At 51.2% G+C, this 9943-nt stretch overlaps 1 non-coding gene across 1 annotated transcript; it reads left to right on the forward strand.

The window, feature by feature from the left end:
- The first annotated feature begins 1963 nt into the window (after positions 1-1963).
- TRNAT-UGU (transfer RNA threonine (anticodon UGU)) lies at positions 1964-2036 on the forward strand. The gene has a single exon. It is a non-coding gene; the product is annotated as a tRNA-Thr (tRNA).
- Positions 2037-9943: the final 7907 nt, after the last annotated feature.

Here is a 9943-nt window from a genome sequence, read left to right on the forward strand (position 1 = left end):
ATAAAAACAGAGCTGCTTTCTGAAGCGATTCCACTTCTGGGTATTTATGTGAATAAAACGAAAATACTAATTCAAAAAGATATATGTGGCCCTATGTTCACGGCAGCGTTACTTACGACAGCCAACCCAGATGTCCATCCACAGGTGAATGGATAAAGATGTGGTACATTATACACTGGAATATTATTCAGCAATAAGAAAGAATGAAATCTCGCCATTTGCGACAATATGGATAAACCTAGAGGGTGTGATGCTAAGTGAAATAAGTCAGACAGAGAAAGACAAATACCACGTAATCTCACGGATACACGGAATGTGAAAAAAGAAAATGAATAAACAAAACAAAACAGAAACAAACTCAGAGATACAGAGAACAAGCTGAGAGTTGCCAAAGCAGAGGGGATGAAGGGATAGAAAATTTTTAAATAAATTTTAAACACACACACATCTAAGAGAGGGCCATCTGCTGCGAGACAGAACCAAGTCCAGGAGGCGAGTTTTCTCAGTGATTTCATAGGTGGTTCCATTCCACGCGGCCCACTAAGGTGGCGGGGCTCTCACTTATTACCTGCCCACCCACTTCCTTTGGGACGCACCTGCCCACCTGGGACATGTGCAGGGCTGTGTGCCCGGGGTCACTCTGGAGGACGTTCCAGTCTCTCCCACCAAGGATCTGACAAACTGGGGGAGAGGGTGGGCTGGGACAGGAGTCCCTTATCCCAGCACCCCAGGTTCTGAGCCCCTTCTGTGTCCTGTCTGGCCTCCCCCCAACCCCACCCCCCACCTCCCCCTGCAACACAATGAGCTGGAACTTCCAGACTAGGCGGCCGGCGTCACTGGACACCAAGAACACGGCGCTGGGGGTTTATCCGTCCTCTCCGACACTAAAGAGGGCCCGAGAGCCGGATTAGACAATCTCGTTCACGGCGACTGTCCCGCACCTGGGCAAACATGCTCTCTACTTCGCGAAGCCACTAACTGCTGCGATCCACACTGAATGTGCGTTTGGGTTCATCAAGCAACAGGATGACAAGTCATCGTCACTCACTCAGCATTTATTGAGCACCTACTATGTGCAACCCACTATTCCAGGGGCTCAGAATACAGCAGGGAATGAAACAAAAACCTCTGGCCTCGAAGAGCTGACATTCTGACAGGGAGAGACAGAAAAAAAAAAAGAATAAGCACATTATCTAGTAGGAAGTAGGATGGAGTAAAAGAGACACGGTCGGGAAGGCGACACAGCTTAAAACGGGTCCAGAAAGGGCCCCCTGAGAAAGCGAACGTGCGCGGACCCGCCTGAAGGGGGCGGAGGGGAGGCCTGCAGGCCCGGGGGCCACCTACCTGCAGCTCTGCGCGGGGCAGCAACGCGTCGTGCGGCGCCCAGAAATTCCTCCCGCAGTAAGTCGTTCATCAGGCCAAAGGGGCTGAGGCACCGCTCCGTGATGCCCGTCACTAAAATAAAAAAGAAAGGCAGGGACGGAGCTTTGCTTATTCGCGCTTTCTCCAAGGTCCAGCAGCACGCGAGAGCTCACAGGGACGTGCTGAATCAATGGATGCATCCGTAACCAGCAATTTATTTAATTTGCAAGAACCAAAGACACCGCATAACTGCCCTGTAAGTTCTAAACTTGATTCGATGTGTCATATAAATAGATTAGAGGCTTTTCTAAGACGTGAAGGTACCTATCATTCATGAGAATAATTTCATATTATTCCCTTGTCTACAGGCGCAACTCACCGGTTCCGTGGTTGCTAATCTTAAACACAAGACTTTGAGATCTGGAGTGGATTTGTTTTGTTTTGTTTTGTTCTTTACTTATTACGTCGTAGGCATTTTTCCCTTGCATTTCAGTCCAAGCATCGTTGCTGGGGGCGCCTGGGGGTCAGCTGCTCGCTCCCTGCCGGCTAAAGCGTGCCTCGTTCCAACGTCCTTGACTTACACGAGGCCAGGTACCAAGTGGGCTCCATAGCTCAGTGGTTAGAGCACTGGTCTTGTAAACCAGGGGTCGCGAGTTCGATCCTCGCTGGGGCCTCTTGGTGGTTTCTTTTTGCAAAAAGTTATCCTGTGGAAATACGGGACAGGGATTCCAAAACGGGAAAGTCACCGCTGGCAACGTCACTCCGGCAGGGTGAAAAGTCACTCCTCCTGAAGCACCGGGGACGAGCATCCTTGCCGTGCTCCAGGTGCGACCCGGAAGAGCACCTCCTGGCCGCCGCGAAGGGCAAGGAGACGAAGAGAAAAGCCGTCCCGAGCGCCCCGGTGCCCCTCCGCTGCGGGCCGGCGGCCGGGGCCGGGGGCGCGGGTCGCACGGGCCGGACTCCAGCGGCGGGACGCAGGCCCGGCCCGCACGGGAGGCGGCGCGGGCGCCCCCGCCTGGAGCTCGCGCGCGCGGCTCCTGCATTCCCGGCGCGCGGCCGGCGGGCGGCGCTGCGGCTCCAGCGCCCTCGCCTCTCCGGCGGAGACGGCGAGCGTCCGCACGCTCCGTAGGGCCGGGGGCGTGGCCGCAGGGCAGGGGCGGGGCCGGCGCGCCGGGGGCGGGGCCGGCGTGCCCGGCGTGGCCCGGAAGCGAGCGCTCGCTGCGCTGCCACGTGGCGGCTGGGCCTCTGCGGCTGTGTCCTGGGATCGGAGCGGGGGGCGGTGGCTCCCGAAAATAAAGCGCCCGGGCCGCTGGGGAGGCCGGAGCTTGCGACCGTCCTCGGCCCTCGGTTCTCTCCCGCCGCGTCAGGAGCCTTTTCTGAAAGCGCGATCAACGTCCCCACGGCCCCTGCCCAGGTCACAGAGCTCGCGCTCGCCAAAGGACTGCCTGGGAAGCAGCCGCGAGCCCGCGCGGCCTCCGGGCGCCCGAAATGTGGCTCATCCGGACTGCGACGTGCAGGAAGAGAACACGTCGATTCAGAAAATTCAGTTCCGGAAAAGTGTAAACTAGCCCGTTAGTAATTTTTTAACCGATTACACGGCGAAATGACAATACTGTAGATACATTGGATTAAATAAAATATATAATCACATTAACTTTGCACACTTTTTAAGGTGGCTACTAAGTATTTTTAAATTACATATGTGGCTCCCATTCGCAGCTCTCACATTTCTGTTGGATGGGGCAGGTTTAGGAAGCCAGAGTCCTGTGACCTTGCGTTCAGGTTAATTCTTAACCCGTGCTTACACCAAGTGAACTGTGCTGGGCAGAGTCTCTTTGATCTCTGGGTCTCCCAAAGCCAGCAATGTGTGTAACAGGCAGTTAGCATGGCATTGCTTGAGATGAAATTAAATATCTCCCCAACGTGATCTAAGCTCCACGAAGAACAAGAGAAAGCATTTCTTAAACTGAGTTAGCTTTGGGAGTGACGCCACCGTTAAGACTTGCTATCTTGGCTTGCAAGATTTTAGCTCTGGAAAAACACACTCATACTTCTGTTGGTTCATTTGCCTGTCTGCGGTCAGGGTATCTGCTGCTAGGAATAGTGTGGAGTGTTCAGAGTGCCCTCAGGAAATAGGCCCCTCTGAAGCAAGAAAAATACCCATAATTATAACCTAAGGGTCAGCACTTCACTGCCAACGAATGTTTTTTTTCAAAACCATTTCAGATCCTCAAATACCTCAATACCAAGACTATTTTCTCTGAGTGGGTTACTGTGTCATCAAGTAACAGAGTTAAGGGGGAAAAGTGCTTTTGAAGTATTCCAGCCCCCCACCTTCCTCCTCATCCCCCCTCTTCTAGGTTGGTTTCCAAAAAGAGCAAGAATGGGCATGTGCACAGTTTTCAATTTCCTGAATTTTCCAACAGCCTAGGATCTCAGGAAGCTGAATGCGTTTTGGCTTTGCTACAACCAAGCAATATTCTCATGGTCCCAGCCGTTCATGAAAGCTCATGGAATTGGTCAGGCACCTCTCAGAAAATAAAGCCACTTGGCAAGAAAGGAAATACCCCTTCAGCTCCCCCAACATCTCAGGGGTACCCGTTCAGGGACCTTCTCGAGACCCTTTACCCACCTATTCAAAACCTATGCTCAAAACACCTTGAACCTGGTAGATGAGGCTCTTTATTTTGATATGTGAATTCTGAGCACCTTTCTCCCAGGCCTCAAAACACTTCGAGGACAGACCCTATTTTTGCCACATCTCTAAAGCGAAACTGTATGAGGAAAATCCCTGAACTGAGTCAGGATTTTCAACCACCTTTCAACAAAATGATCCTTCCACCTTTATGTCAATGTCTTCGTCTGACAAGGTAAAAGTGTAAACTATCGGGGTTGGTCACATCCTGACATTTATTTCTGTCTTGGAAATTGTTCGTGAGCTACAAGGACAGGTGAAGGTAAGGGGAAAAGCAAACCAAGAAAGGGCAAAGGAAGAAGGCTGAAAGATGATCTAAAAACGATCTTTAGAAAATGACAACCAGTGATTTGCAGCTTTCAAAAAGAAAAAAAAAAATGAATCAGAGGCTTGACGTGTTTCGATTAAGTTAGGTTAGGATCCCCTACAAACGGAGATTGCTAAAGAAGAAAACAGAATCTGTGTCTCTGGAAATCTAAAAAATCTGTCTGACACTATCTAAAGCAGGGGTCCCATCCCACGACCTCTAAACGTCCCTAACGACCGTGGTATTTTATGCTTTCGTTCTCCATAAATCAAACTACTTCCCGGATGCTTTGCAGGGTTCAGAGAACTTCATGAAGACAGAGATTACCTTAACTCTTAGCTCTTTTATTCCTAAAATACCTGCTGAAAAGCCACCAACCCTCACTGGCCACCCTCCAGGGAGGCAGCTGCACAGGAGAGTGAGAGGGACACAGGTTCAAGCCCAGCTGACCCCGGTGGTCCCTCACTGCTGCGGTCTAGGGCAAATCACTTGCCTCACAAAGTCTCGCTTTCCTCATCTTCATATTTATAGCAACTTCAGATAATGCAGATAAAATTGGCACATAATAGGTACTCAGAATGTAGTTACCTGCCGGGGCAAAGTAGTACGCGCTGGAGGTACAGCAGTGACCCTGCAAAGGAGGTGACCATTTCAGAGGGGTTTCCTTGGAAACCTGTCACCGCAGGCTTCCTTTTAGACCTGAGATGAGGCATGAGGCAAACGCGGGAGAGGGGCACAGGTCTCCCACAGCCAAACATCAAGAGGTCCAGCGGTGTGTGTCTGTCTGAGCAAGTGCTGATTTATCACCTTGGGCCGTGGGCACTCGCAACACCAAACAGATGTGCAGCGTTGCTCTGGCAGGTTACGGACTGGAGCCCACGACAGCCTGGGGCACTGCCACGTGGGACCTGGTGTCCCCACAGAAGCGGGCAAGGAGCCTCCGTTCAGAGAGCAAGGTCCCTGTGGGGGGAACAGCCATGCTGGCCCTGGGTCAGTTCCCTCCACCTGCCCCCACTACCATCCCCAGCTTCCCGAACATCGAAGCCCGTCGAGTAATGCCAGCCTCTCTGCCGACTAGTGTACTAAGTCTCGAACTGCTGTCCCCGGGCACATCTTCTGCAATAAAAGGGGCCTTGGTGACTGGCCGCACGCCTGCTATTCAGAGCAGAGATCGAACTTTCCAGCCATTGCCCACTGCCACCTGCTCGGCCTCGCTCCAACGCACGCGGTGACGTCATTACAAGCATTATTACTTTAACTAGCCCTCCGGGGAATGTGCTGCAGTGACTGACATTCAGAAATCCAAACCATGAGAACCCACTGACGGGCAGCCCCACACCCGCCACTCACTGAGGCCACTTATTTATTCCAGCCCTCAGGCAGAAGCCCTCGAGAAATAAACCACAGCCACAGCAGAGGCAGAGACCTCTGGTGCAGTTAAAAAGGACTTATCTAAAGCCGGTGACTGAGGATAAAATAATGGCATGATACTCAGATACAAATACGTCTGCGAGTGAGAAAGACTGTGACACGTGTGGGAAGCCAGTGTCGCTGTGCAAAAGCAGGAAAGAATCTCTGGAGGAAAATAACCTGCCTTGGAGACAGCCGCCCTGGCTTTAGGGCTGCCCTCGACCCAAGTCTGGCGTGGGGACACCTTGCCAAGTCCACGCCATAAAACTCAGCCAAGGACACGTGGCTTCCTCCGCCAGATGCGCTGGCTGGTATTCAGAGACCGCCTGCTTCCCCTGCCAGGAGGGGTACAGGCACAGGAAACCACCCCGCCCGAGCCGGGGGTCCCTGGGCAGGCCGCATCTGGGGGCTCCAGCCTCTGGGGATGTCCAGCCCCTCGGGGTCCCTGGACAGGCCGCCTCTGGGGGCTCCAGCCTCTGGGGGTGTCCAGCCCCTCGAGGGTTCAGCCTTGGGGGACTCCCTCCAGGGAGAGGCTCCGCCCGGTCTGTGACTCTCACGTCTGCCACTTTCCACTGAACATCGTCCTGCCAGCCTGTGGTTTCTCTCCCCTTTTGTGTGTTTGCACTTAATCTGGATCTCACAGACTTCTCTCCAGTAAGAATACTTGACCTTTCCAATATCCTCTGTTCCTCTACAATCTTCATCTCAGTCTAGTCGTCAGCTAGCTGAGAACGGGGCCGGGGGCTGCCTGGACTTCTTCAAGTAAAGGTTCGCACAGCTGCTCCGCGGCTCAGAGAGGAAAGAAACCGGATACGCAGAAAACTTTCAAGGCTCTGGTCTACGCTGACAGAGAACCCCAGGTCTGCAAGGGACCCCGAGGAGCTCTTTTATTCTCTTCCTTGCCTCCAAGCAGGGCTACATCCAGTGCCAGATAAAATGTTATCTTTCAGAAACATAACTGTGTAAAGCTAAAATCAACAAACCCATTTTCTGGTTACAGAATTTTGAAGACTTCGTTAGAGCTGAGAGTGCATCCCCCCCTTCCTCCCACTCATATATATGCACACGTGCCTTGCTTTGCTGCTGCTCTCAATACATGCCTGCTTTGCATAGCAGGCAGCCTCCTACCTGGCTGTCTGCCCTTTTCCCTAAGCTCATGGGACGGCTTCTCCCTCGCTCACTCACAGCAGTCACCCCACACTTGACAGGGTCCGGAAAGAGCCCAGCCCGGCCACTGGCTGCTCCTCACGGGTGCCCCTCCCAGGCGACACACTACCCCTGTCCACGGTCCTGTCATTGCAGGTAGAATCGGAGCGGGGGAGGGGCGGAGGAAGGGGGGCGCACACCTGTTCTGGTCACAGGACTGTAGAGACAGGTGCCGACACCTGGATCTGGCCTGTGCAGAGACCGTGCCGCTCAACCAGGAGGGGAAGGTTGGCACGGTCGACGCGAGCATAACCATCACATCAGGGAGCGTTGTGATCACTACAGACGAAAAACGTAAGGTGCTTAGAACGGTACCCAGGACGCTGTGAAAGGGGGACCACACAATAGTGACACGGAAGTGCTCGTTGCTGTTTAAATAACAGCAGTGATGATGATAAGCAGGCAGTTCGCAGTGTCCGGGACGATCGCAGCTCCCGAAAGCAGAAACGAGACGAGCCTGCACATGTTACCTGCTTCGTCTTCAGCGAAAGACGCGATGAACTTGCTATGCGCGCAGATCAGCCCTGGCGAGGCCCGGGACGCAGCGCCGCCCAGGCAGATGCCCGTTTCTCCCGTCTCCTGACTTCCCTACCTTCCTGCAGAGCTAGGAGTCGACTAGATGAAAGTAAAACCTTGTATCGTAGGAATCTGTCTTTCCACCCCGCAGCATATTTTTCCTCCTAGAATCAGGGAACCCTCGAACATGAAGCTTGGGTCTCCCACAGGAGAGCGAGAACTAGCCGCCCCCAAGAGTCCAACTGCATTTTTGTAACTGAGAGAAACGGGAGGAGGGAGCAGGCACGGTGACTGCCAGCCCGGCTCTGCTTTCCCATCTGGACCCGTCGACTTCCCACCTAGCTGCATGTTGCTTTTGAAAACACAATAGAGCATCCGTGATTCACTGGTGACTGTGCCGTTTCTACGGGCTGTGCGCTCAGAGGTCAGATGATGTCATCGCCCTAGAAGCCTTGGGCGGGACCAGAAAACACTTGGACTCAAGTCAGCCAGTGAATTCACGGCCCCACGGCCTTCTCGGAAACGGGGGTAACTGTACCCATAAAAACGAGGGCATTCTCTCATCCTATTAGGATCTGGGGGTGCTTTCTGATCTTTTATTGACATGTATGTCTCGGTTTTCTTTTTGCCATGCAAAACACTGAGTCCAGACACCTACTGTTTGGAAAGTTATTCTAAATGAGTCTGTTTACAGAATTATAGTACAGCATTAAACGAGCGAACAAAGAAAAACTGGGCCATAATAAAACATAAATCTTTTTATCTACTCAGGACAAGTAAGTACGAATCGGATCTTACTGTTTGGGGCAAAGAGCGATTATGAAATTAGCAGGAAAAGATCACACAGCAAGTTCCCTCAGACATAGTGACAGCATGAGTTTCTGATTATTAAAATATGTAACATTTCAGATGAGACTACATATTTTAATTACATAACACATGTGATTATGTAATACTTATGCAATAATTAATTCAACAATAATCAGTGTCAGTTCAGTAGGTACATATTATCATGTGCAAAGTATTGTACTGGAAGAGAAAGGTTTAGCAGAAAACATACATAAAATAAACGTTTTCAAGGAGTGTATGCTCTTTGAAGAAAGGTTAAAATAACTGTCCAAATATTATAATATTATGTTTCCAAATAATACAAGGCAGATTATATTAAAACGACAATAAGGAAGGAACTGGCATTGGGGATTCTAAGGAGAGACAGACGGCACCAGGCTGCAGGGCAGTAGGAACATCTTCAGGATGGCCGAACAGGACATTTAGACAAGGAACAAGTGGGGGAGAACAGAAAACGAGTTTTCCCTGAGCCTAGGTAGGCGAGCTCAGGAGAAAAGTCTGCAGCTACCAGCTGGGACGAGACTGAGATCACGTTAGCATCCACTTCTGAAGCAAACATGATTATTCTTTTTAAAAAGATACAGTATTAGTTTGCTAGGGTGGCTAGAACAAAGCAGCACAAACTGGGCAGCTGAAGCCACAGAAACTTCTTGTCTGAGTTCCGGAGGCTGGAATGTGAGATCGAGGTGTCGGTGGGGTGAGGTCCTCGGAGGGCCACCAGGGCGGATCTGTCCCAGCCCCACCCCAGACTTTCAGGGTTTCCTGGCAGCATTTTGCATTCCTTGCCTCGTCTACGCATCACGCCGGTTCCCGACTGTGCGCGCGTGGTGTTCTCCCGTGGGCACGTCTGTGTCTAAACCTCCATTTCTTATAAAGACGTCAGTCACGTTGAACCAGGGCCCACCCTAGTGACCTCGCTTAACCTCTGTGAAGACCCCGTCCCAAATAAGGTCACATTCTGAGGTGCTGGAGGTTGGAACTCCAATGTGTTTGGGGACACACAATTCAACCCATAGCAGTTACACACATGCACACACACACGCACACGCACGCACGCACACGCATGCAGTCTCATATGGCAAATGCCTTTTAAAGATGATGTGGAGAGGTTAAGAGTCTAGTGTTTATCCTCGAATCAGGTCACGGAATAAAACAGAAAAAATGCAAAATGTTCTAGCTCAGTAAGTAGCTTCCCACAGTTTACTGATTTCTCTCGCAGTTTATCTGCCCTCACAGACCATCTGCCTTCACTCACCGTTGAAAGTGAACACGTGTGTTTGAGATCAGGGAAGTATTTATAACTCTTCTCGTCTGTATTACACGTTACAATTTACAGATTATTCTCACATGTCATCTCCTTGACCTTCACAACCACCCTACTATGTGAGCAAGATGTGTACTGTGTTACGAAAGTACCAACGAGTGAGTTAAGACTCAGACAGGTTCCGTGAATATTAGGGTCATGCTTTAGGTGAAAGAAAAATATGGCAATAAAAAATTTAGGTGTTTTGAATTATATCATGATATATCCAAATGAAGGAAGGAAGGAAGTAAGGAAGGAAGGGAGGAGGGAGGGAGACAGGGAGATGGGGAGGAAG

The sequence above is a fragment of the Pteropus medius genome, unplaced genomic scaffold (assembly GCF_902729225.1).
Source record: "Pteropus medius unplaced genomic scaffold, Ma_sr-lr_union100, whole genome shotgun sequence".
In the NCBI taxonomy this organism is placed as follows: domain Eukaryota; kingdom Metazoa; phylum Chordata; class Mammalia; order Chiroptera; family Pteropodidae; genus Pteropus; species Pteropus medius.